Genomic DNA, 24,176 nt, shown 5'->3' with positions numbered 1-24,176 from the left:
ACCTGACAAGCGCTGAGTGCACTGTGTGGCACTGTGTGTGCTGGGGGTGGACCTGTAATGTGAGGACCACAAGGACTGGGCTGAAGCACAGCTCTGCCTGTCATGGTTATCCCTTCATGGGACCAGCTGGACGCCAATGGATCCCAATGGACGCCAATGGATCCCAATGGACGCCAATGGATCCCAATGGACGCCAATGGATCCCAATGGACGCCAATGGATCCCAATGGACGCCAATGGCTGCTGTCCGCCCGCCCGGTGCTGAAACACCGCTCTGTGGGGCTGCGCCCCTCTGCGCCACGCAGCTCATCCCAGGCCACCCCCGGGTTAAAAGGCTCATGGCAAACCTGGCCTTGCCTTCTCTGCTTGTGTCTAAGAGATATCCCTCTTCTCTTCTGAAGTTTAATTCAGTTTTTTCCTCGGTTTCAGCCAGACTCTGAACATCTTAAAAACCAACATCTTTTGAGGATTTCCTTCTCTTTCCCAAATTCTAGAGGAACCGACACAAAAGGAATCCTTGACGGAAGTTCAGGGGCTCTGCATCCTGTTCTCCCCTTATGGGGAGAAGATGTGGGGCTCTTATAGCCATGAGCTGAGGTTTTCTTGTTCACCTTGTGAAGGTTGGAGGGAGCTGCTGTGTCTCTGCCAGCACATCCAAAGCAGAGGCAGCAGAACAGACAGGCTGACACAGCTTGTTTACAGCAGGCAGGAAAGTAAAATGACTGAAAATGTAATCTGGAAGTTAAAAAATGAAGATGTCAAATGAAGAATTAAGCATTTGCTTCTGTAACATCGATTTTTCATCAGTTTAAAAAATGTTCATTTTGATGCACAGTATATAACAGACATATCCCTGTTAAAAAAGTTGATTTTGATGTGGCTCCATATTTCATTCATTCAGCAGTGCTCCACCATATATTTGGATGAATATTTAGGGAATAAAGAGTTTGCAGAGGTTTTTTCCTTCTCTCGTGAAGGGCTCAGACTACATCCACTCTGTATATAGGAAAGAGGCAGGGTAAGTTTGCCTCCATGCAGATTTCCCACTTGGCACAGAGCATTCTCGGAACGGCCACCAGCAGCTCAGCTCCGGTCCTGCCTCATCTGCTCACTGCTCAGTAACTGGGCACAATTTACTGCTGCTGTGATTGCATCCAGCTGCAAATGGCCATGAAGCCCAAATGCCTCTTCTGTCCACTGATTATAAAATTAACTCAAACAAGCATAAAATAAAGGCTAGCAAGCTGAGCTGCTGGACCCGGCCCTTCACGGTGATTGCAGCTCCTTGGCTGAGCTGCTCTTAAGCAAACTCAGGGCATCCTTAGGACCCCATCTCACAGCCCCTGTGTATTTGGATGAGCTGGGAAGCTCCACTCCAGAAGCACTGCAGTGCTGGCTTCAATGCACACAGCAACAGTTGAGCAGTGTGGAAAAGTTCTTACAGGCTCACAAAGGCTCCTCTCCTGCACAATGACCTTTGCTTTTACCCAGCTATCTCTTCATGAACGGGCACATGTTGCTCCTCAATAAATACGTGCCTGCAAATAGACACTTTATTAAGGGCTTTTTGCTTATACATTGTAATTTAATACAAAGCATTTTTTGTCCCAGGAACCAGAAGGTAGCTCTCAGACCCACTCACTTTCTCATCCCTTTGTGCAATAAATCATGGCAGCATTATTCTGTCCTCAAACGTTTCCAATGAGAGGGGATATCAAAGTCGGTTCGGTTTCCTGCATTAGCTTTTAAATGCCTTGTGGTTTCTCAGCACATTTTCCTCTCTTTGTGTGGTGCCTTTACCTCCCTCCCCTTCTTTCTTCACTCCAGGAAGGCTGAGATTTCTTTTTAAGCAAAGAAAAAAGATTTCTTTCTTCTTCCTTCTGCTGCTACATCTTAAATGATTCTTCCTTCCTCTCCTGGGTCTCTGCCACCCTCTCCCCAAGGCAGGACAAGGGTGGAGCATTGCAGGGCCCTGGGAGCAGAGCATTTCAGTTTTATGCAGGCAGGAGCTTGGGAGCAGGCTGTGATGGACTCGTAGGAGCTGCCAGGCTCATGGCAGAAGGGATGAAGCTCTCTGGTCCCTCTTGAGACAGCTGCTTCTCTGCCCATGTCACCCAGCTCCAAAAGGCAATGGCCCTGATCAGCTCCAATGAAGCAATTAAGAATAATTTGCAAGAGCACAGTGCCATCAGCATCTGTACTCGAGTAACCCCAGCAGCAAAGACAGCCTTAGCGCGTTGTCTCAAGTTCGAGCTGATTTGCTCTGACAGTGATCAAATGATCTTAATGATTTGTCAGGCAGCTGTCATATCCAAATCTGTTTATGATGAGGAGCAGGAAGCAAAAGCAATTTATTTTGTTTGTTTACCATCAGGATGGGCCTGGACACCCCAGAGTCATTAAAAGAAGTAGAGGCATCTCAGAAAAGCCAGAGCTATTTGATTACAACAGGCACCTTGGCTTTTTCCAACACAGTGAAAGGTTTTCAAAGTGCATAAATCAAAACGTACAGCAGCGTGAAATTTGACCAAAGCAAGCCAAATTAAGTGTCCAAAGCTCTAAACCTTGGGGTTTTCCTTTAATAGATTTGGTGACCTTTAGGGATGGCTAACCTCTTGGCATGAAATGAGAATTTCTCAGACTTGCATGACTTATCCATGGGTAAGCTGTGCGTGTACGTGGGCTGGGAGAAAGGGAAGGAGGTCGTGGAGCTCTGCTGCTCATCCTGGGAATTGCTGCACTGCCACATGCCAAAGCCACAGCACCCTGCTCCTTCCAGACTGGCACTGTCACGCAGATACACGAGATGTTACATTCAAACTCATGCAATCATCCCGAGGGATGATCTGGTGCCACGTTCCAACAAACAGCTCCCTTTCTATCAAACTGGTGTTTCCTGAGGAAACTCACTTTTGTTGGACAACTCCCAGCCAGCTCTCAAGGAGAGCAAAAGCAGTTTGCAAATCCACACCTCATCGTCTATTCCATTTAAATGATCTACCATCTTTAGCAGGGCTGAGCCTCTCTAGGGCCTGTATCCAAGGTAACAAGAGCTACCAGGGAAAAAATGGATCCAAGAAGTTATTAAAACCACAATATCCTTTCTGAGCAAGGCAGAGATAATGAGTGTGCGTTGCGTTGGATCCCTGCGCCATGGGCTGGCTACCAGCCACCTGGTGTGAAGTTCACTGGCTGGGTACCAAGCACAGATTTGTGAAGGCATTTAAGGTCCTACAGACACAGAGCAGTGGCTCAGTACCTTCAAACATCAGTCCAAACTCACAAAAACCTTGAAGTTATTCACTACCTTTGCAGTCAGCCTCCAGCTCAGGACAGCAGGAAGGGGGCTGAACTTCAAGTTCACAGACATTGAGGAAATTTCAGTATAGAAAGAAATTGGTAATTTTGCAAAGAGGAAAATGCAAAACACCGCCCTGGCTATCGAGCAGGGCTCGTGGTGCCATAGGACCCATGTGCCAAGGTTAGGTTGGGATGTGGGGCTTATCCTGGGTGTGCCGTTCTGCATTCCATATGTAGGAGAGTGATGGGCTCAGTCTGGAGGTGCCAATGTCCCCAAATACTCTCTCGACCCACCACCATGAGATGGCTCTGCTGCAGGTGCGGGGTCTGGGGATGGTGGATTGCTCTGCTGCATGCACAGGGCTCCTCTGCCACGTGTCACCAAGCGCTTTATACATCCCATGATTAGGAGAAGGCGTCAGAGTGCTTGCACTGCATGTGACCGGCATGGGGTGAAGCTGCTGGAGCAGGCTGAGGGAAGGACTGCAGTGTTTGGGTGTCTCTCAGGGCTCCAATTCCATCGCAGGACAAAATTCCACTGATGTTAAAATGCAGGACAGCTTTGCCTTGCAAGCCCAAAGTCAAAACGTGGGCTTATATCTCCTTTGTGCCTCTTCAGAGCAATGCATGACTTACAGATTTGATTTGCAAAGAGATTGTGCAAACATTTCCCTTTATCCATCCCTCGGTTTGAGCTGCTCAAAGATTTTAAAGCAAAGTGCTGATCTCTCCTGGGATTTATGCTGAAACCAAAGGAATCAGCTGAGAATCAGTTCCATAAACTGCACCTGTATTTGCTCAAAACCAGAGCAGATTCAGTTTGCAATCAGCCCATGGGCAGCAATCCCAGCAAGCTGAGCGGGTTGGTGGTCAACAATCCCATCCCAGGTCCCTGAAAACAAGCTTTGCATTGCTTATACCAAAGCCAAGAACCACCAGACTTCTAATGGATGTTGAATGTTGTTGTCAGCATTCACAGAGCTGCAGGGAGTGAGCTCCAACCAGACCCTGGTCATTAACACATGGTGTGAATGAGGGCTGACATGTAAACCATGTCCCTGGTCAATGCTGCCACTGCTCCACCAACAGCACAGCCAGCACCACGACACAGCATTCTGTTGGTCCATTAAAGACCATTAAAGCACGTAATGGCATTCCTCAGCTGGCAAAATTATACCAGCAGAGCCCTTAAAGTGATGATTAACCAAAATTCACAGCTGCAATCACTGAATCATTTATTCAGTGGTTTTTGCAGAATTTTTCAAATGAAATGTTCAGCAAAGAATGTTCATTCATTCTTCATTGCTTTCTGGCTGTAAAAATAATCAAATTAAACTTCGCTCTCAAATTCAAACAAGGCTTCAGAGGCAGAGGCAGTCAAAACAAGCACAGGAGAATGGCAAAAAATTGTTCATGAGAGTTGCCTACTCATTTTGGATCTAACTCAAAGTTTTTGTCATTGCTTCAGTTTGGTAAATCCTGGTTGAATAACAGGAGTGTACGATCAATGGATATTAAGATGTTACAATCACAAAATAAACAAGAGAGTTAGGCAAAGTGGACCATGATAACAAGAGAGAATAAATGGAAGGCTTACCCTTATGCTGGGCTCACCCACAAAATACCAGAAGGAGGGATCTCCAGACAAGATCCTTCCCCACTGACAGCCAGCTCTTAAATAGGTCTAGGAGGGGTGCAGCCTGGTTCCACCCCTTCCAGCAGCACAGGTGAATTGCCTTCACTGTGCTCCTCTGGCTGGCTCATGGCTCACCTCAGGTGATCAATCAGAGGTTCAGGCCATCACTCAGTAGTTCCCATACAAGGAGTTAAAGTCCCACACTAGAAATGTCTGGCCATTTTTCTCGATTTTCCCTCTCTCCTAAAAAAAAAAAAAAAAAAAAAAAAAAAGATGGAAATATTTGTCAGAAAATGAACCAAAGGGGTTTAGACTGGTGGGCACTTTGCTGAGAGATCTCTGCGAGGAGCAGAAGGCATTTTCTTTTCCCTTTTCCCTTTCTAAAAGGATGTAAATAAGGGAAGCAGCAGCAATCAGGCTGCCATCCCTAGGACAGCAAGTCTGCAGCCTATTCTCTTCACCATAGGGGTTTGATGAAGGCAAACTTTCCTGACTCACTGCAGCACATGCAGAAAGAACCCGTTTCCAAGGAAACAGGGATCTTTTGCATGTCCGGCATGTGGTCAGAGATGGGGAAAGGCTGTGAAGGCAGAGCCAGCCCATCCGTGTGGCTGCTGCCTCCTCCCCACCCCCAGCACCCCGCAGGCAGCAGCCGTGCAGCACGAGGTGCTTGGTTCCATCTGGAGAAGCGGAGGGGCAGTTTTCATCTCTGCATCGCCTGCGAATTGCAGGGAGCGCAGCGTCCCCCAAAAGAGGAACGAAGACAAATGTGTGGAATGTGCCCGTCCACGCACCACTCGGTTACACATTTTCTGCCTTGCTCAGAGCAAATTGTCCAAACCCAGGAGGCAGCACCTCTCCAGGAGGAAGCACAGCTGAAGCTGTCAGCAAAAAGCATGCACGGCCCTAAAGCAAAGCTGTGGCATCTGCAGCGATGCATCTGCAGGCACTCTCTGTGTCTGTAATTCATGTCTGTACAGGATGCTAAAGATAAAGCATATATAAGTACCGGGTATTAGTAGTAGATCCATGCTTACTTAAACCCACCTAAAGCCCCCAGATTGGAGGTTTAGGACTCGGGCAGCGTGGTCACCCACTGCTGCTAAGGCTCATGTCTTTCCACTCCATGTTTTGCTCAGCAGAGTCAGTCCAGTCCCAAGTGTCAGCAGTGGATTTGCAGACTTAGCCCACAATTTGCTGCTTCTTGTATCTTGCAGGGAGAAATCTCTCATGAAGGGACTCAGAAAAGCCACAAATCCTCTTAACGCATCGATTTTAAGGACCTTTGCAGCCCCCTCCCAGGTTGCAGCTCACACACCAGGGCAGTGATACCAGCAAAGCAGTGTTCCTGTGGCAGAGGGGACAGATGGCTCCATACTGCCCAGGACGCATCAACGTGTCCCTTTCTGCTGCCCCCTATGTCAGAAGGTGTCCCCTTCTTTTGTCCTGTTATGGCACTGAATACCATGGTTACAAAAATACTCATTTTAGCTGAGTTCATTTTAAATGTCAACCTCTAAGAGTTGGGAAGGGCTAATTAGGAAAGGGGAAGGGGAGCGGGGATGTCGGGAACTTTAATTTCACTCAGTGCAGCCAACCCTGAAGGGAATTCAGAATTCTGCTATTAGCTACATGCCTTTAATTTGACTCCAAATGTTAGTCAATAGTGCTAACAAACGGGAAGGAGATGCAGCACACAAAGTGACAATGCCAAGATGTCCCAGCCTCCACGTAGGTGCTAATTGGGGTTAATGGGTGAGCAGCAGACAGCACATTCCTGCCCCAATCACCCACGGATTGGGTGCAGAGGGGTGGTGGTGCTCAGCGCCCGTCGGGGCGGCACAGATCACTCAGAACAGCAAAACAGGTGATGGGATTTGAGCCTATGATTCCACGTGACTGCTCTTACCATCAGTCTGAAAAGGAAAGGAGGAGAAAAAAAGAGAGAGGAACTGAGGAAGCAGAAGCTGCTGTGTCCTTTCCCCACAGCCAAGCTGGAGAGCGGAGCTGAGCAGCAGGACAAGGAGCAGAGCAAGGAGGTGTGATGGTGGGCAGCCTTGGGGCTCCCTGCCCGCTCAGCCCCAGGCTTTCTCCCAAAGCACTTTTCAAAAAGAGATCCAAAAAGAATATTTTTGATTTCTTGGGCTTCTGAACGTCCTGGCACTCTGAGATGGAGGGACCTGAACCCCCTTCAGCTCTGTGATCTCAAAGGCAGCCACAGCCCTCTCAGCAGCCACCCTAAGGACCGTGTGCTGCCATCAGAGCCCATCTGGATCCTTTCTAACTTGGGATATTGGATGATGCTCTGATTTCCTTCCAGGTGTGTCCCACAGGTGCTCCTTCTCCACTCCCAAAGCCCAGCTGCTCCCAGCAGCATCTTCCCCAACACCTGCACTCCACTGTGCTCCCGGGGAGGAAAGGATCAATCACAGCGCTTTCTGAAACGTCCAAGAGCTAATTGCCTTCTCTGTTTAAAAAGCCAGCGTTACGGCTTGGGTTAGATCATCCCAATTTCCCTATTCATTATTTTAACCCCTCTGTGATACAGACATCTCCATACCGAGCTGCAATGTGTCTGCCAGGCCCTGGGAGAGGCTTCAAACAGACGTGTGATGTGCAGAGCTGAGCCCCAGCAGCCAGGGGTTTGCAGCTGGTTCCCCCCCTCCTGCATGGAGGCTGGATCCTGCTGGCATGTCTTCCTGCCCAGCCTTTATCTGCTAGGGGAGGACGTGGCTTCAGACGCTGCCTGAGAAAATTGTTATGAAATATCAATGATATAATTTTATCTACCTGCAGAACTGACAGGCATATTTCAACAGTGGTATATTATCAATTATAAGCCTAACAGAGCATGTTCTCCCATTTGATTGTTGGAAAAATCACTTGTCATGGGCTGGTAAAGACCACGGCTGTCTGCTTCCGACAGACAGCACTGCAAGAGACGCAAAGCTTTTGTCTTACAATGCTCTTCTTTCTCCTTGTTGTTTTTTTTTCTTCTTTTTTAATTTCTGGTATAATAGGAGACAACTGAATGAGGTGAATTTTATCACATCCACACAACCAGCAGTGTTTCACAAAGTAGGGCGTTAGGATCTGGCAAGTGGTGCCAATATCCAGCATTGTGCCCATCGCTGGGCAGAGCACGGATGAGACCCTCCTCTCCTCCTCTGTGCTCTGGTACGTGGCTTTTGCTGGAAAAACCTCATGGCAACGACTGATGGAAGAGCTCTGAGATGCAGGATTCCCTCTAATGCTGACTGTGACTCTGCCTTGGAGATAAGAAGCGATAATGCTTCTCATAATGGCCTCGGTGCTTGCAAGCTTTCTGCTTTATGCCCAACCATCTATGTGGACAGGGTGCCAGTTATAATTACTTACAAATAGGACCGGAAGGGTTCTAACTATTAAAAAAGCTTTGGTACTTTAAAAAGCCACAACAAGAGAGAGTGGAAAAGAAAAGACTTAATCAGTTTTGCTTTGGAGTTGCCTCAAATTTGTAATTCAATCAAACCTCCCGTAGCAGTGAGGATGTCTTTCTGATATTCACAGGAGCTTTCCAGAGGCTATAATCTCTGAGAGATTTATTCATACTCTCTGCATTAGCTTAAGACTATTTTGGAAGGAGCATCTCTCCCTTCCTCCCGTCAGCAGAGCTCCAGAGAAGATATTAATATTAAAACAATTCAATTACAGGACTCGGGGAGAACACGGGTCCTGGCCAAAGGGCTGCTTGTTACACCGTGCCGCAGCTGCCCTCCTTCTGCTCCTCGTATCCCCAGGATGTTGGTGCTCAGAGGATGCAGGATCAGGAGTCCTGATCCCAGCTCGCCATCCTCCCTGCCAACACAGCTCCAACCATCAGCAGCACTTTGCAGCTGCAGCTGGACAGGGCTGAGGGAGGAGGAGGAGGAGGAGGAGGAGCAGGCAGCCACTTTAGGGAGAAGGATGGGGACTGCTTTGCACTTCAAAGGACACATCATCTCCTTGCTTCACAAGATCACAAGGAAGAAGGAATAGCAAGGCTAGAGGATAGATTAACCTTCCTTCTCCCTCCTGGTTCCTTGTTCTATCCAATCCATCCTTCCCACGCCAGCTAATTAAACATGAAACAAGGAGAGAGCTGCTGAGCCTTGCAAGCTCCCAGCTGTACGTGCTTCAGCCTCGCAGCAGGAATGCATCGGTGCTGCTGGTGCTGCAGGAGGAACCTGGAGGGACCTGGCACTGAGCTGCTCCGATGGGGCAGTGCCTCCCAACCCCATCTCACACCCTGACAGAAACACAGAGTCATCCAATTGTTAGACTTGGAAGGGACCCTTAATGGTCACTTGGTCTGACTCCCACAGCTCAGTCTGGGTGCTCAAAGCCCCATCCAGCCTGACTTTGGATGCCTCCATGGATGGGGCATCCTCTCACTATGCTGAGCTAAGAACCCCGCTGAGCTGGTGCTGTTAGTTCTGCTTGCACCCAGCAGAAGAATACAGCAATAACATAAACCCCATCATTTTGAGTTGCACCTATGCAAGAGAGGATGGTCGAACTGCTGGATGGGGCTGCACACGAGCAGAGCTGGGTGCTGTGGTCTCCCTCTGTGGGGTCAGCTTGACAAACCCAATGAATATTGCATCTCAAGGGAGAAAAGCCTTTGCACGAGGGCAGCTTGGTTCCCTGGACACAACACATGCTGACATTGTCTGTAATCAACAGATGTTCTCCAGAGCTGATTTTACTAATGAGTTCTCTGCTGTGGGCTGAGATCCCGTAAGCTCATCGGAAATGAAGGTTCAGATCCTACACAACCTCCAAACCTGAGAAGGTGTCAGAGAGGGCAGGAAATCAAACTGATGGCAGAGGAGAGAGATCAGACTTTGAGATGGAGAAGGGACACCCCGCTGCTGCACTCAGCTGCACATCTCTATCTGTGTATCCTGATCTGTGGCATCCACAGCTTTCTATATCAACAACCATATATGAAAGCGAGAGAGAACTTTGAAAGGAAAATAACATCACTGTGATGGGAATGTTTTATCTTTCTCTCTGGCTCTCGGGGGCAGCAGGCTGAGAGCTGTGATGTGTGCAGAGAAGCTGCCAGCAGAGGGAAGGAAGGTACCAACGAGGGAGTATCTGTTTTCCCTGAGGACACTGTTATTTTTCCATCTTCTCAGCTCCAACGAACGCCGGCTGTATGCATGTGCATATGCCAGCAGCCTGCATGGCATAAAATGAACCTTTGGAATAAACCGCTGGCAGCTCAGGGCGCTCAGAGCACGGCTCAGGACAGGCACAGAAAACCAGCATCTTCCCAGCATCCTGCTCCTTCCATTGCTCAGCACAGCACCAGCGTGGCAGCCTGACCTCCCCTCTCACTTTGTGACTCAGAAGAACTGCAAGAAGGCGACTTTGCAAAGAGCTGAGATCTTCAGAGGAATAACATTTTTCTTTTGACGAGGTGCGGCGTATTGTGACTTATCAGAGAGATCCAAGCACACAACGCGTTGCTCCCCACGCTGACTCTTCACTGTGTTTATTGTCAGAGAGGAAATGAAGCACCTCTGCCACTCCAGATTTTGCTGCTTATAAGAAAAGATTCTTTGCTGCTGCTGCCATCCAGCCCATTTTCTCCAATTCCAAGCTGGTGAACGGGGGAACGGGGGTGTTTTTCTTTTTGCCGTGCTCTCTTCAGCTTCTTGCTGATTTGATTCTGATTTCCTGTGGCTTCTTCAGCCTCAGGTTGATTCAGTTCACACTCCCTCAAGACAAAATGTGCCTCGCAGCGCTGGGCTTGTCTCACAGCTATCATCCACCAGGATCCACACTAAGCATCCGTTTCGCTCTCTGTCACCCTGAGCCCTGCGTAATCCCAGCACCCCACTGCTGGCTGACGTGTGTCCCCACTGATGGTGTCATCGAGGAGATGCTCAGTGCTCCCTTTGGCTCAGGAAGGCTTCTATTGCATGCTGGAGCATGCAAACAGCAGAGCAGGAGTAGCACCTGGATTTTTGCTCACACTCAGAGGGACAATTCAGAGTACAGAGCTCCTTCAGTTGCCCAAATTTGGGAACCGCTGCCTGCAGCTGGGAAGGGGCAGAAGGGAAATGGATGTGGAGCAGGGAACAAACAGCACTCTGCCACCCAAAAAACCTGCATGGGCACCAAATGATCTTGAACAGAAGGTGCAAAGTGATTTGCTTCGCCTGCTTTGCTCCTTCAGCTGGTGGCCCCGTACTCTCTGGATGTTAATTAACCGAAAAAAGCTTCCCTTGGGATTTCCTGTTTGCTTGCTTGTCTGTATATGTACCACACTCCTCAGTCCCAGCTTTTAACTACAGCTCCCACCAGCACCCAGCAAGGAACAACTCCATGCCTCCACAGCCCCAGGCTGCCTGAGGGTGTGAGCCCTCTGCTCAGCCCCATCCCCCTGCAGCTCAGGCACAGCAGAACAGAGCCGAGCCGATGTCCCACCGCATGATGGATGGCCAGGAAGGAAAAAGTTAAAAACACTTCCAGAGATCGATGTGGCCTTTCCACTGACAGAGGCTTCCAAAACCAATTTCTTTTCTTTTTTTTTTCTTTTTCCCTAGGAAAACCAGAAGTAAGAATAGGCCGACGCAAGAAAAAAATCTCAAAAATGTGCTTTGTTATTACTAAGAGTTTCCAGCTTTTGTCTGCTGCAAAGGAATACTCCAGTTCTCATTTTCTATGTATTCTTACAACTTGCTTATCTTGTCATAATCCTCAGTGGGTTTTCTGGAACTATCTAGATGTGCAAACGAGATAAATAAGGTTGGGCTGTGCTTCTGTCTGAGTCTGAAGCCAAGCATGTTGTGCTCACAGCAGCTCCAGCACAGGCAGTTAATCATGGGATGGAAATGCCCCTTCAGGTCCACGCTCACTTGGCCGTGGCCACTTGGCTCAGCAGCTCCTTAGAGAGAGCTCTTTATTTACAAGCTTTGTGAGCACCAAGTTAGGGGGATTCTGAGGCAGTAACAGTGACCTCAGGAAAAAAAACAACCTGGTGTGATACGACTGGAATAGAAACAGAGGACCAAGCTGCATTGAGAAAAGGAAATTTCAAGGGCCCAAGCTTGAAGTAATGGGCAACGCTCATGCACAGCCACAATGGGAGATTACATGTGTGTAGATAGGGTATAAATATCCAGATCTGATGTGAAAATGGAAAACATCACCTGCAAACAGTTTTATCACCTTCAATCCTCTTTGCGTGCACTGCTGCCTCAAGAACATCTGCTCTCCTCTATTTCACATAAAAGCTTCTTCCTTTAGAGCATCTCCCAAGGGATGCCAGCGCTCCTTCCAGACGTGCTGCACCTCTGGGCAGTGCTGCAGGAGCTTCCCCCAGCCTCCTCTGTCACAGAGATCAAGCAGTGTGGTATTTCCCCAGCACACCCCCACCCACACAAAATATGCTCTGGTGTTTGCAACCAGTTTTCCATTGGAAAGGAGAAGAGAAGCACAACAGATGCACTTGAGGAGCCCTGGGCCCAGCTGGAAGAAGCCCTGCCATCGCTGCGATGGACGTGAATCCCCTTTGCTGCACCAACCTGTTGTGCACAAGGGGCTGATGTTGGCTTTGAACACCTGCAGGGCTGAAGCCTCAAGACACTGGTATTTAGACTAGAATTTTTTCTTAAGTCTGGTACAGCCCTGAGGTTGGCTTGATCCTGTGCTTCGCAGTCTTCAACGTTAAATTGACCCTGTTTGACTCTGTCTTTACAACACAATAATCATCCCATCCCAATGAAATCCAGCCCAAGCAGAGTGCCAGCATGGTTCATCCTGGGCACAGCTGGGTCATTCCATTCTGTGCAGGGGCTGCAGTGACATTCAGCCTTCTCCTCCCTCCACAGGTCAGTTTGAGTTCTCTCAAATAAGGACATGAAATCCTTTTGCAAACATCACTAAACATTTGCCTGCTCAATTAGACAACTCTGTAGTCATCTCCTTCCTCCCAGGGAGGCGATGTTTCCTGCAGCGAGGAACAAATTGCTTGTCTTGTTTTCCCAGTGCCTCCTGGCTCTCAATAGCCCTAAGCTCCCCCAGCCCAGAATTACAGGAGCAGTTTTCTCAAAGCCTTGGCTCTCGGGTTGTCCACTTACTCTCATGCAGTGCCTTGACATTGCCAAGCGTTGCTTCTAAGCTGGGATGGAATTGATGACCAAATAATTTACCTTCTGTTGCAGCACTGTTGAAAAGGTGTTCATTGCAGTGAACGTGTGCACCAGCAGCTGGCTGCTCTCCCTTGGCTGAGCACAGCACAGTGCATCACTGGGAGCAGTGAGTTTGGGGAGGGACTGAGACAAAGCTGACACCACTGGGAAACAGCAGCTCAAAAATAGCCCTGTTGCCCTCATGGTGAAGAACAATGTGTGCTGCAATCTGAGTGGCAGGCAGCCACGTCTCTATTTCACTCAGTTCATCTCCATACAGCCCATTTCGCTTGGACAGCAGGGAGAGATAAGCAATTAGAGCCCTAATCAATAACATCCACAGCCCTCCCTGCTTTGGGCTACCTAATTGGCATCCTGGAGTCAAGGGGAAGGTAAAACCAGGTCTCTGCAAGCAAAGGTAGGAAGAATCCCCATGTGCTGGCTTTAACAAAGTTCAAATAAATCCCCAAACAAGATGTTCTGGTTCAAACCTAAGCTTTGTTCAATACCAGCAGACATGAGAGTGATAGGAGGGCAATGCAGGCATGTGCTTCTGGTGAAGATAAACACTTCAGATGTAGCACGTTTGAGCAGCACTGGATCAGAAGTGCCTTCCCCTGCACAGAGTCACACAAATGCCATTCTACAGCATCCTCTGGGGATGCTCCCAGGCTGTGTGACCTAAACAGATAGAAAAATAAATTCAGCAATCCCCTAAAATTACAGGTTTGTTAATATTCTTTCCAGGATTACCGTGGTTTCATACTAAAAGCCCTAGAGCTCTCATCAGGACATCTTTTTCCACAAAGATGACTGTTCTATTGAACAATCACTCTCCTTAAAGGAAAAAAAACAAAAAAAGGGTACAGGGAAGTCCAAATTGATACTCAGCAATTCAAAATGTATGATTCCATGATTCTGCAACACATTTATGTTTTCACAAATGTGAAGCACGTGCTTAAGTCCACTCCAGCTCCAGGCAGTGCGCATGCACCGCTTGCCAGTGAAGCAAAGCAGATGGATTGTAGACCTTTGTTATCAATGGGTCAGATCCCCATCCTCCATCTCAGGTTGGATATCAGGAAAAAATCCTTTTCTGAGGTCTTCTCTGAGAGGTTTTCTCCACCCTCAGTGATTCTATGGTTCATAAACTGTCTGTATTTCCACGTGAGCCCAGCTTGCTCCAGCTGGTGATGCATCCTGAGATGTACTGCTGAAGTGTTACACTGGAGTGGTTTCCTCAGCCACCCACGAACCATGTGGAGATTCCACATCCATCAGTGATCTCTTGCTTTGCTGTTTCCCTTGGTTGTTCCATCACGGAGCTCCCAAGGCTGAAATTAAGCAACGCTCTGCTATCCCTCCCCTTCCCTGACTGTGCTGCAGCCTCAGCTAGAGACAGCACTGAGCAGGAACGTGGCAGGATGGCAAGGCTGTTAGTGTTTACAGATGCATTGCTCTGCTGAGCTTGTCACTGCAGACTCCACCTGGGAGATGCATAGGCAGAAATTAGAAGCAGATAGGAAAAAAAATATCTTAATACATCATGCTGCTGGAGGGCTTGTGAGACCGAACGTCAGCTGCAGCCCCAGGGTGAGCTCTGAACTCAGCTCTTGCACAGCAAAGCTGCTCTGTGGGGCTCAGCTGGAAGGGCACCTCGACAGCTGGAGCTCTGACACAGCCCTGAGTGCTCCAGGAACTGGGTGAGCCATGAGCACAGTGCTGACTGTGGGGCTCTGGAGCCAAAGAGCCAACTCTTCCCAATCCATCCGTCTCTCCTAAGCTGCACATCACAATCCCTGCTGAATGGGCAGCACAAAACCTGCCTGTCTCTATCCTTCTCACACCTGCAACTGTTTAAATACTCTGAAAGAAGAAGGATGAAAGAAGAAGGAATTACTTATTGCTGAGCTTATTGTACAAACTGGTGTGATTTATTTGTACATTTGCCAGTAAACACCAGAACGGGAGGCTGTTCTTCCAGCATTCCCACAGTGGAGTAGTAGCAGAAGCAATAACAGGCTGTGTGACTGTTACTGTGGGACTTCCCTGCCAATTACACTGAGTTATAAGTTTCAGTTATGGGATAGAAAATAATTAATTTCATAAGGTCCAAGAAGAATTGCTTGCACCGTATGAAGAATCTTCTTCCTTTGGCTTTGTATGCCAAAATCACGTCTAAGGACTCAAAAGAAGGCTCTGCAGACCCCATAAAACAGAGTATTTCATTGTGACAAGGAGGGAATGCAATCTCAATAACAAAGACCAAGGCAGATCTGCAGCCACTGAAGCCAGCTGGACGTCCCCATCCCATCCCCATCCCCAGGGCAGCAATGGGACCCCATGCAGAAGAGCACTGCATGGAAGCAACGTGTGTTTAGCAGAGGCTTTTGGAAACTTGTCATGTCAGCTTCAGCTTAATGAAAACAAAAATCAAATTAAAAGATCTGCAAGCTCTTCCTTGGGATTTTTCAAGTGATGAGATTTAATTAAAAGCAAGCAAGCAAACAAAATCACATATTGTATGGACTAGAAGAATGAGCCAGAAACTGAACTGCAGTCAGGTCAATGTTTAAGAGACTGGAAGAAAAGGTAAGGAAAAAGAAGTGGAAATGGCATTGTTTGGACCTCATCCAAGATGAGGGAAAAGCACCTTTTGCTGTTGCAGCCACACAGAGGGCACTGATAGCTGGCATCTACAGAAGGGTGGATGGCTGAAATCCCACAGCAGCACAGCGCTCTGCGGGAGGGATGGGTTGAGGATTTCCTGCTTATGCAGCCCCAACTGGAAGTGGTGGCACGGCCTGAGGATGAAAGTTGCACCACCAAGGGCATGAAGGGCACGCAGCTGTGGGAAGAAACCCAGTTAACCAATTCTGTAATGACTTCATTCATTTATTTTTGCATTGGAAGCACATTTTATCCCTCCGTCTATGATACGCTGTACAAACAAACCGTACAGAAACAAATGAAATAACCCCCAAGACCTCGTCTGAGTACTGTCAGCCCTCAATAAAGATCTGCAATTTGCAGATGAAGGATCAGATTGCCTTTTGGATCCAAATGAGGCTGCATTTGCTACTAAAGCCAAAAATAAGCTCTTATTCCAAAGCCACAGGATAAACAGAAGCCTTTCTATCATCATGGAGCATTCTTCAGTTTGATGTTCCTTTCAGAGCACAGTTCCTCTCATGCATAAATACCATGGTAGGATAAGGATTGAGGAGTGGCGGGTTAATGCAATAATGTTCTGCAAAATGAGAAAAATAATCAAATAAACCCTGGAATGGAAATGCTGGCATTCATTCCCAACAGTGCAGTGTCAAAAAGGAGATTATAATTACCTCTAAGCCTCACAACAGCAAACGCACTTTCCCAGGGGAGCCTTACCTCCAGAAATTAAAAATATCCTCATTTACAAGCATTGGCTCCATTAAGCTCCATAGAACCACTGCCACCACCCTACGAATGTGAGAGCCCTGTAATCCCACACGCAGACCTCACAGCTCTTGTGGGAGCTCCTTCCAGCTGATCTGAAGTAGGCTGAGCATCGCTAGGGCAGCTGAGTGCAGCTGGAGCTCAGGCTGGGTATGGCAAACAGGACTGACCTGATGACTGCAAATGCTTCGTGGAACCTCAGCAGGAGGATCTCGGAGCACATTGCAGCCATTACAGAAAACAAGACATTCATCCCCTTTGTGCAACCCAATCTGGAGGATCCCGTGCCTCTCCTCCAGCTCTCTGCTCCCAGCAGTGCTGCAGGACTGCTGATCCCCTGCTCTGATTATTGAAGGAAGCAGATGTTCACAACGACTTTGGACAAGAGGCTGGCACTGTGCACATGGACCTATCCACATACAGTGTTTGGTGCCGAGGCATCCCAGTGACTTCATGTTATGGTGGGGGCTCAGCAGCCCCAAGAATGTAACCAAAGGCTCCGTGGTACACTGAGATCTGCCTATTGGATCTGTTAACCAGCAGCAGAGACCTCCAGACAGCTCAGCTGATGAACGTGATGGTGTTTCCCTAAGGATCTGTTTGATGAATATTTTACTTGGCTGGTTTACTTCACCCTGATCGGGCTGTGGATGTCCCTGCCCGCTGCAGGTGGGTTGCTCCAGGTCCCTTCCAACTCAAAGGATTCCACGATTGTGACTCTATAAGGCCACTTCTCTGCCTCTTGCATCCTGCGCAGCCCTGAGGAGGAGCATTCAGCTCTCGTGGGCACATTGTGCTCCTGGAAGCTGCAGTGTGAGCCACACAGTGCCAGGAGGAGGGAGTGAGACCTGGTGGGATCCCTGTGGGCATCGCTGCACTGATCCAGCTACAGAAGTCATGGGGTGGGAGGGCAGAGCACTCCAGAATGGGAGCGGGAGAGCAAATGGCACAACAGGAGCATCTCCAGGTGCAGAGGGCAGAAGTCACAACTGGGAGGGAGTAGAACCCAGGATGAGAGATGCAGGAGCATGCAGCACAGCCTCCATGCCTGGCATTGATTCTATGCAGCAGCCTTTGCTCTGATTGCAGCGGGTGTCAGAACAAACCCCTTCAATCAGATCAAGGCTTGGAGTGGCTCTGCAGAGGGGATGATGAAATCAGGAGGGCCATTTCATACCAGATCCAACCTCCTCAATGTCCAGCAAGGGATGATGCTCTGCTCCTGGTGCTTCACATCTCACCACAGAATATTTCATCTTTAGAGGACAATCAGCAGCAGCAAAATTTCTGTTTCCTCAGTCCCCACTTACTGCTGCTTTAAGTCTTCAGGCATCCGACCAACAGAAATGCTGCTTTCCCCACAGAGCACTGTGTCCTACACCCACCAAACATAAAAATAACTGTTTTCTTATATAAAAAACAAAAGTTTAATCAAATAGTTTTTATTCTAGGTGCCGCCTCACACTCTGCAGTCTGAAATTAATTCCAGAGAGAGTTTCGCTGAACTCTAAGGCCTGACAAACTTTTCATTCTGTGCTCATTTTTCAAAGGAAGGGAAAACAAAATACATAAAGCAGACAAATGGAAATATCACTAATCCCATCATGGCCACAGGGGAAAGTGCAATAAAGAGACAGATGACAGAGTGGAATTTTTCTGCACCGACTGCTCCGGTGCTTTATCTCCCCAGCACCCAAACTGCTCCCACCCGGAGCATTGCTGCTGCCAGGGCACACCTCCCAGCAGCTCCAACCACGCATTGCACTTTGCATTGAAGAAGCAGAATGACACAAAGCGATGGGAGATGGTGGAAGTGACTGCACTGAACTCTGCTGAGCAGCACAGACCGCTGTTGGACACTCGTGTGCCAATGCACAGTAGCACTGGACTCAAGCATGTGCCTTACTGTAAGCAACATGAATATAATCTATCCTTTCCTGATGGAGACTTGTTAAAACATCGTTGATTCAGCTGCCAATCATCAGGACATCCACCCCACGACGTTGCTGTGCTCCATCTCTCCCATGAACTGGGTTTCCCCACTGTGGCCAACAGACCAACTGCACAGCAAAATGCTGGGGGGACCATAAGGAAGCAACCACAGACCTATGAGATCAACCAGACCTTTATCTGAGCATTTGGTTTCTTTCTCAGGGGAATGCTGGAAACTTTCTTGGAAAGGAAAACCTAATATTTTATTCTCTAAGTCTTTCCCAGATAAGAATATTTGTTTCAGCGGTTAAAAAATGAATGCTCTACCTGTTGCAAAGGGAAAAAGGTAGTAACACTTGCTCTGGAAAGAAGCGAAAAGTCTCCCATGAGTCCAAATGATTTATTCCCTCTGTGGTCCCTCAGGCTCCTCTTCTATTAAAAAATGGGTGAAGTTTAGCCCTCTGAAAATAAATTGCTGACAACTTTCTCCTGTGATGTATATCTCCAGAGGTTTTGTTGGCAGCTGATAGCTGCTGCTCTGCACATCTGTACTAAACACTGTCTGCTGGCCATAAATCCTCCCTGCTCCCTCGAGTCACGCGTGCCTCTCGTCCCATATATATTCCGAATGGAAACGGAAGCCAGAGGGAGGGATGGGGGGAGAGGGGCAGAGCCACGCCGCAGTCAGCAGGAAGGCAGTGCTCCACTAAACCTCCAGCTAGCGAGGAAGGCTGGGCAGAGACACTGAGAACCAGCTGACCATGTGGGATCCATCTGAAAGCCCAGACACGAACATCGTGTCAGCTACAGTGCCACACGTGCATGTTAAACCCCCTCCAGCTTTCACCACCATTCCTCTTCCTCCATACCCCCACCCTTCGGTAATGGAAACCTATTTTCAACACAAAGGGGAGCAGGAAAAAAAACCACCCAGCAATTCCACGCCAAGCAAAACCTCTAAATTCCAAGCTCAGAAAGCTCTAAACTCCTTTTGTCCTTTTGAGTAGCGTAGGAAAAGAAGTGATGCACAAGAAATGGAACAAGGAGCTGGTATTTATATCCACAAAGCCACGGGAAAGGAGGAGCTACTTGAGAACTGCTGCCCTGCCACCAGCCTGGGAGATCTCAAAGAAAAGGATGAAAGCAGGGCATGATCCAACCAGCTCAGCTCACGCAGAGTGAGAATCTTGCTCCTCTCATCTCAAAAGTGTCACTTGGCAAGCAATCCTTGTTAGCTTGATGGGAATCTCGTGATCCTGAAAGAAACCTGGGGTCTAAGGATCTTTGGCTTCTCTGGAAGTGGGAACAGCATCCATCACGTGCACAGATTTTTAGCTGACCCACAGCCATCATTTCAATTTTCACCCTGTTAACTGCTGATACCTCTGCAGACAGAGAAAGCAGCACGGCGCTCATCAGAATGCCTGGCAGAGCTTTGGGCTGTCAGCTCTGACACAGCCTGTCTGGGTTATTAGTTATGATCACCTTGTCCCCCATGGGAAGAAGTGGCAGTTTTGCTGCCATCACCCACTTCAGAAGGGAAGCACTGTTCTCACCCAACTGCTGGCAGCACTGACTCACTCACAGCATTATGATTCCTTCTCATCGAGTCAGACGATCACTGAGACTGGAGAAGAGCTCTCAGACCCCCACATCCCACTCCAACCCACTGACCACATCCCCCAGTCCCCGTGGTTCTGGAACATTGCTGTGGATGGTGACCCAGCACTCCTTGGTGTGCCAATGCATCGCTGCTCTTTCAGAGGAGAAACCTTTCCTAAAATCCAAACACCCAAACGATCCAAATGCCTCATTTCCTAACATCCAACTGATCCAATGGATTAGACACCCAAACTCAAGGCAGCTGTGAGGCACGGCTCAGGGAGCCATCACCCATCCTGCAAATGCAAACCAAGAACACAGTTTCCACCTCTGAGTTGATATGAATGTAAATATTTTGTCCTCGAGTTGCTCTTCCAGAAAGCAGACGCAATGAGGACATGAAACAGCAGGGAAGAAGACTTGTTTAGAGTACAGCAGGAATAATAATATTAAAATAAGTAAAGGCAAATGTAAGCAGACTCTCATGGATATCTACCATGGAACTTCACTGAGCTCAAACAGTCTCTCATCTGAGAAATGACATTTTTTTTTTGCCCTAAAAAGCATCAAATCAGCTGAAAGTCAACATTTTGGGTGAACTCATGACCACAGCACCACGACCAACTGAGGGGCTCCTTCCCAGCCAATGGAACTTCCCAGCGTAGAGCCTACAGGGCTGAGGGAACAGAGGAACCCACAGCCCCAGCCTCCTGCTTCCTCTGCACCACAAGCTGACCTGCATGGCGCTCAGCGCACGGCTCCTTGCTCTCCTACCTGCAGCATTTTCCAGGAACAGTCGCCCCAGGGACGTGAAACAAAGGCATTTGTGCACAAAGAACAACAAGGATTAAGTTTTGCTTTATGCTTCCTTCCTTCTTTACACCAAGAAGAAGCACGGATACAGAAGGAGTAAACGTGGCTCTGCAACAATAGGTAGAGCCAAAGCATTTGAGAAGCAATTTTAGAAAGAAAAAAAAAACAAAACATAAATAGTTACAGCATGAGAACATACCAAGGAAGCATATGGCACCATCTATTGTACTAATGAGTTTTCAGACCTCGTTGGGGAAATTGGAGGTGATAAACAGCATTTTCCTTGCAGGATCTCAAAGGGTTGGAAAAATTCTAACAGATCTGAGTGAATGCATGAGAACGATAACAAGGAGACGAGCAGCCACTGCGTTTCAGCACTGCACACTTCTTACCTCTTCAGGCAGCGGGTAGGAATAGCCCCCATTCCTCCACATGCAAAGGATTCTAACTTCTGATTGTAACCAGAAGAAAAGCCAAACCGAAAGGCTGTGTTCAAAGGGCACTGCTGTTCTCCACGTGGCTGTAGCACTGAGCCTGCAGCCACTTGTGGCTGGGAAGCATTCAGCACAGCTGCACTGCACTGAGAGCACGAGGTGGGGCTGCCCTCGGAGGCCTGCAAAGCCAGGTGCCTCAGGCAACTGATTGCATTTCAAAGAGATGAAACAGCAACCAAAAAAAAATCAATGGGCTTAATTTGAAAAATGGTCACAGGTCATAAATCCCATCTCGTATCACAGAAGTTGGGTTCAGAGCCGCATGGGTGCTGGGTTCCTCCAATTTCAAATGCGTTGAAGAGAAAAATAGAGCAAAATAGGCATCTAAGATTAGGAAGAAGAGATGGGTCAGGAACATCTCCCTTCTCTGGGTCCCCCCTTAGCAGCGGTACTGCAGCCAGCAGCACATCACCGTGGGGCACAGCAGCACATCACTGTGGGGCACAGCAGCACATCACCATGGGGCACAGCAGCACATCTCCATGGGGCACAGCAGCACATCACTGTGGGGCACACTGAGCACAGCTGAGTTGCTACCACAACTCTGCAAACAGAATTCCTCTCCACTGCCCAAAGCAGCCCTCAGCCCACACCTCTCTGCATTACCCTGTTCAAAGACATCCATTCCCTGCAGCAATATCCCCCAGACCAAGAAGAATATCTGCCAAAATATTTCAGCAGCTCTTTCAACAGGCATTCAGCAGCCATTCTGGTACAAACGCACACACCTGGAGCCATTCTGTGAAACTATTTCTTTTTAAGCCAGAAACACAATTCCAAACTGCTGTATTTCATGGGGTTTAAGCTTTATTGGTAGTAGTGGATTTATTTAATTGCACCGTGGCAATGATTCTGAATCTGCTCTAGGAAGGGGCTAACAAACTGCCCAGGTGCCACTGGCCAATTCCCAGTCTGCATACAGCGCGTTCTTCTTTATTAACTGCCTACAAGCTCCAAGTATGAGCTTAAATCCCGCTGCTTCTCCCTGCATCTCTGAGCTCTGCTGCAGGGCAGGTGAAGGAAAAGGGCACAGTTTGCTCCTTGCCATTCGGGCAGGGGCTGCTCCTGCCCTACCACCCAGGGTCACAAGGAGAGCATCACTGCCTCGCTCCTCCTGGCAGCCCCTGAGCCTCTCACTTCACCTCCTTCCGTGCCTTCTTGGCACACGGATGCGTTCAGGATGTGACCCACAGGGCTCAGAGGAGGAGCACAGAGCGCTGCACTGCTGCCAAGCTTGGGGTGCTGATGCTGTCACCCCATGAGCTGAGCCCAGCACAGCCCTCTGCCCCATTCACGGCACAGACAGCACGGCTGCTTACGGAGTAACTGATTGCATTTCGGCACCCCCTTTCCCCATCACATCACATCAAAGGCTTGATTTCAATCACAGACCTATTTTCATACAGCCCTAACTATTTTTAAGGCTAAGTAAGTAAATGGCTCACAAATAGCATCTTGATTCACAACAGCTCATATTGCTGTTATATGCCCTACTTCTCTCCACTGGAACTTTAGCACAGCCTCAGTGTCAACATGTCACACTGCATTTTGCCCTTCAGTGTTTTACAACGACGGAGCCTAATCCAAGTGAAAGGGACAGAGAAGAGCCAGGTTTCTGCAATTTGCCCCTGCAAACAATCTAACATGCACTTAGAGATGCACATTAGGGGTACTGCGTGACAACTTAATTTCACACCGGTCATGATTAGTCCTGGTAGGAAAATTGATTTCTCTCACTCCACTGCCCACATTCCAGATCAGAACAAACCAACAAAACTTGTGACAAAAGCCAATTTTTAAAGAGAGATGAATTTTGCTTGACAGCGACGTGTTTTTTGTAACTTCCTCCTAATTACAACAGTATGCAAACAGGAGACTGGAAAGATATAAGTGCTGTCCTCTCTTCATGCTTGCCACGTGGATGGATTCACAATATTGCTCAGCTCAGGAGAGGAGGCAGAGGATGTTCTGCTCAATAAAGGAGTGTAGAATGATCTCCTGTGGGGTTATCAACTGAGAGCAGTGCAGTGTTAGGGTTGGCTTGGAGCTGGCTCACGCTTCACAGGTTCATCTGGAGCTGCCCTGAGCATCAGGTCACCCGTTGGGCTCCAGCTTTCCATCTGCAAGTCGGGGACAGCATCCCTTCCCTGGCAGCTGGTAGGGGAACAGGCTGATGCACAGCACGGGGGGGAAGCTTTCCTGCTCCACGTTGGACCGTGTTTGGATAACAGCCCACCCAAAGGCAGCGCTGAAGCAGGGCATCTCCTGCACCACATCTCCCAAATCCAGCTTCCTGCTGCAGTCCAAGCTCCCAGCAGCAAGGATTCAATGATCACACTGCTTATTTGGAAGTCAACACAGCTTTAACAAATCGAGCTCTAATCCAGCTTGGCCCCCAAAGAGGGTGAGAAGAGATCTGGCTTCCTAACCCCGAGGCCTTCAGGGCACTTTAAACACTGAAAAATAAAGCAAGCAGCAATGGGGCCAGGCAGCAAAAATTTGTTAATAATGGTGACAGTTATAAAACTGCAGCACAAGTTTGCTGCTCTGCGCCACGCATTTGATTTGATTTAATCTTATTTGCTTTCAGAAGGTTTTTCAGGTACTCAATAAACGGAACACGAAAGCAGTGACAGGTTCACCGTGTGCCTCTTAGGAGCTGGGAAACCCTGGTTTGTCAATGCTCCTGGCTGCAAGAACAGGCACAGGCTGCTCCCTGCTCTCCATCTCAGCCCCTGTGGGAGGTGTGAGCAGGGCTGCAGCTTTCCCTCCACTTGCTGCGATGGATGGGGATCC

Source organism: Tympanuchus pallidicinctus, unplaced genomic scaffold (assembly GCF_026119805.1).
Source record: "Tympanuchus pallidicinctus isolate F22 unplaced genomic scaffold, pur_lepc_1.0 scaffold33, whole genome shotgun sequence".
Lineage (NCBI taxonomy): Eukaryota > Metazoa > Chordata > Aves > Galliformes > Phasianidae > Tympanuchus > Tympanuchus pallidicinctus.
This window is presented reverse-complemented; position numbering follows the sequence as displayed.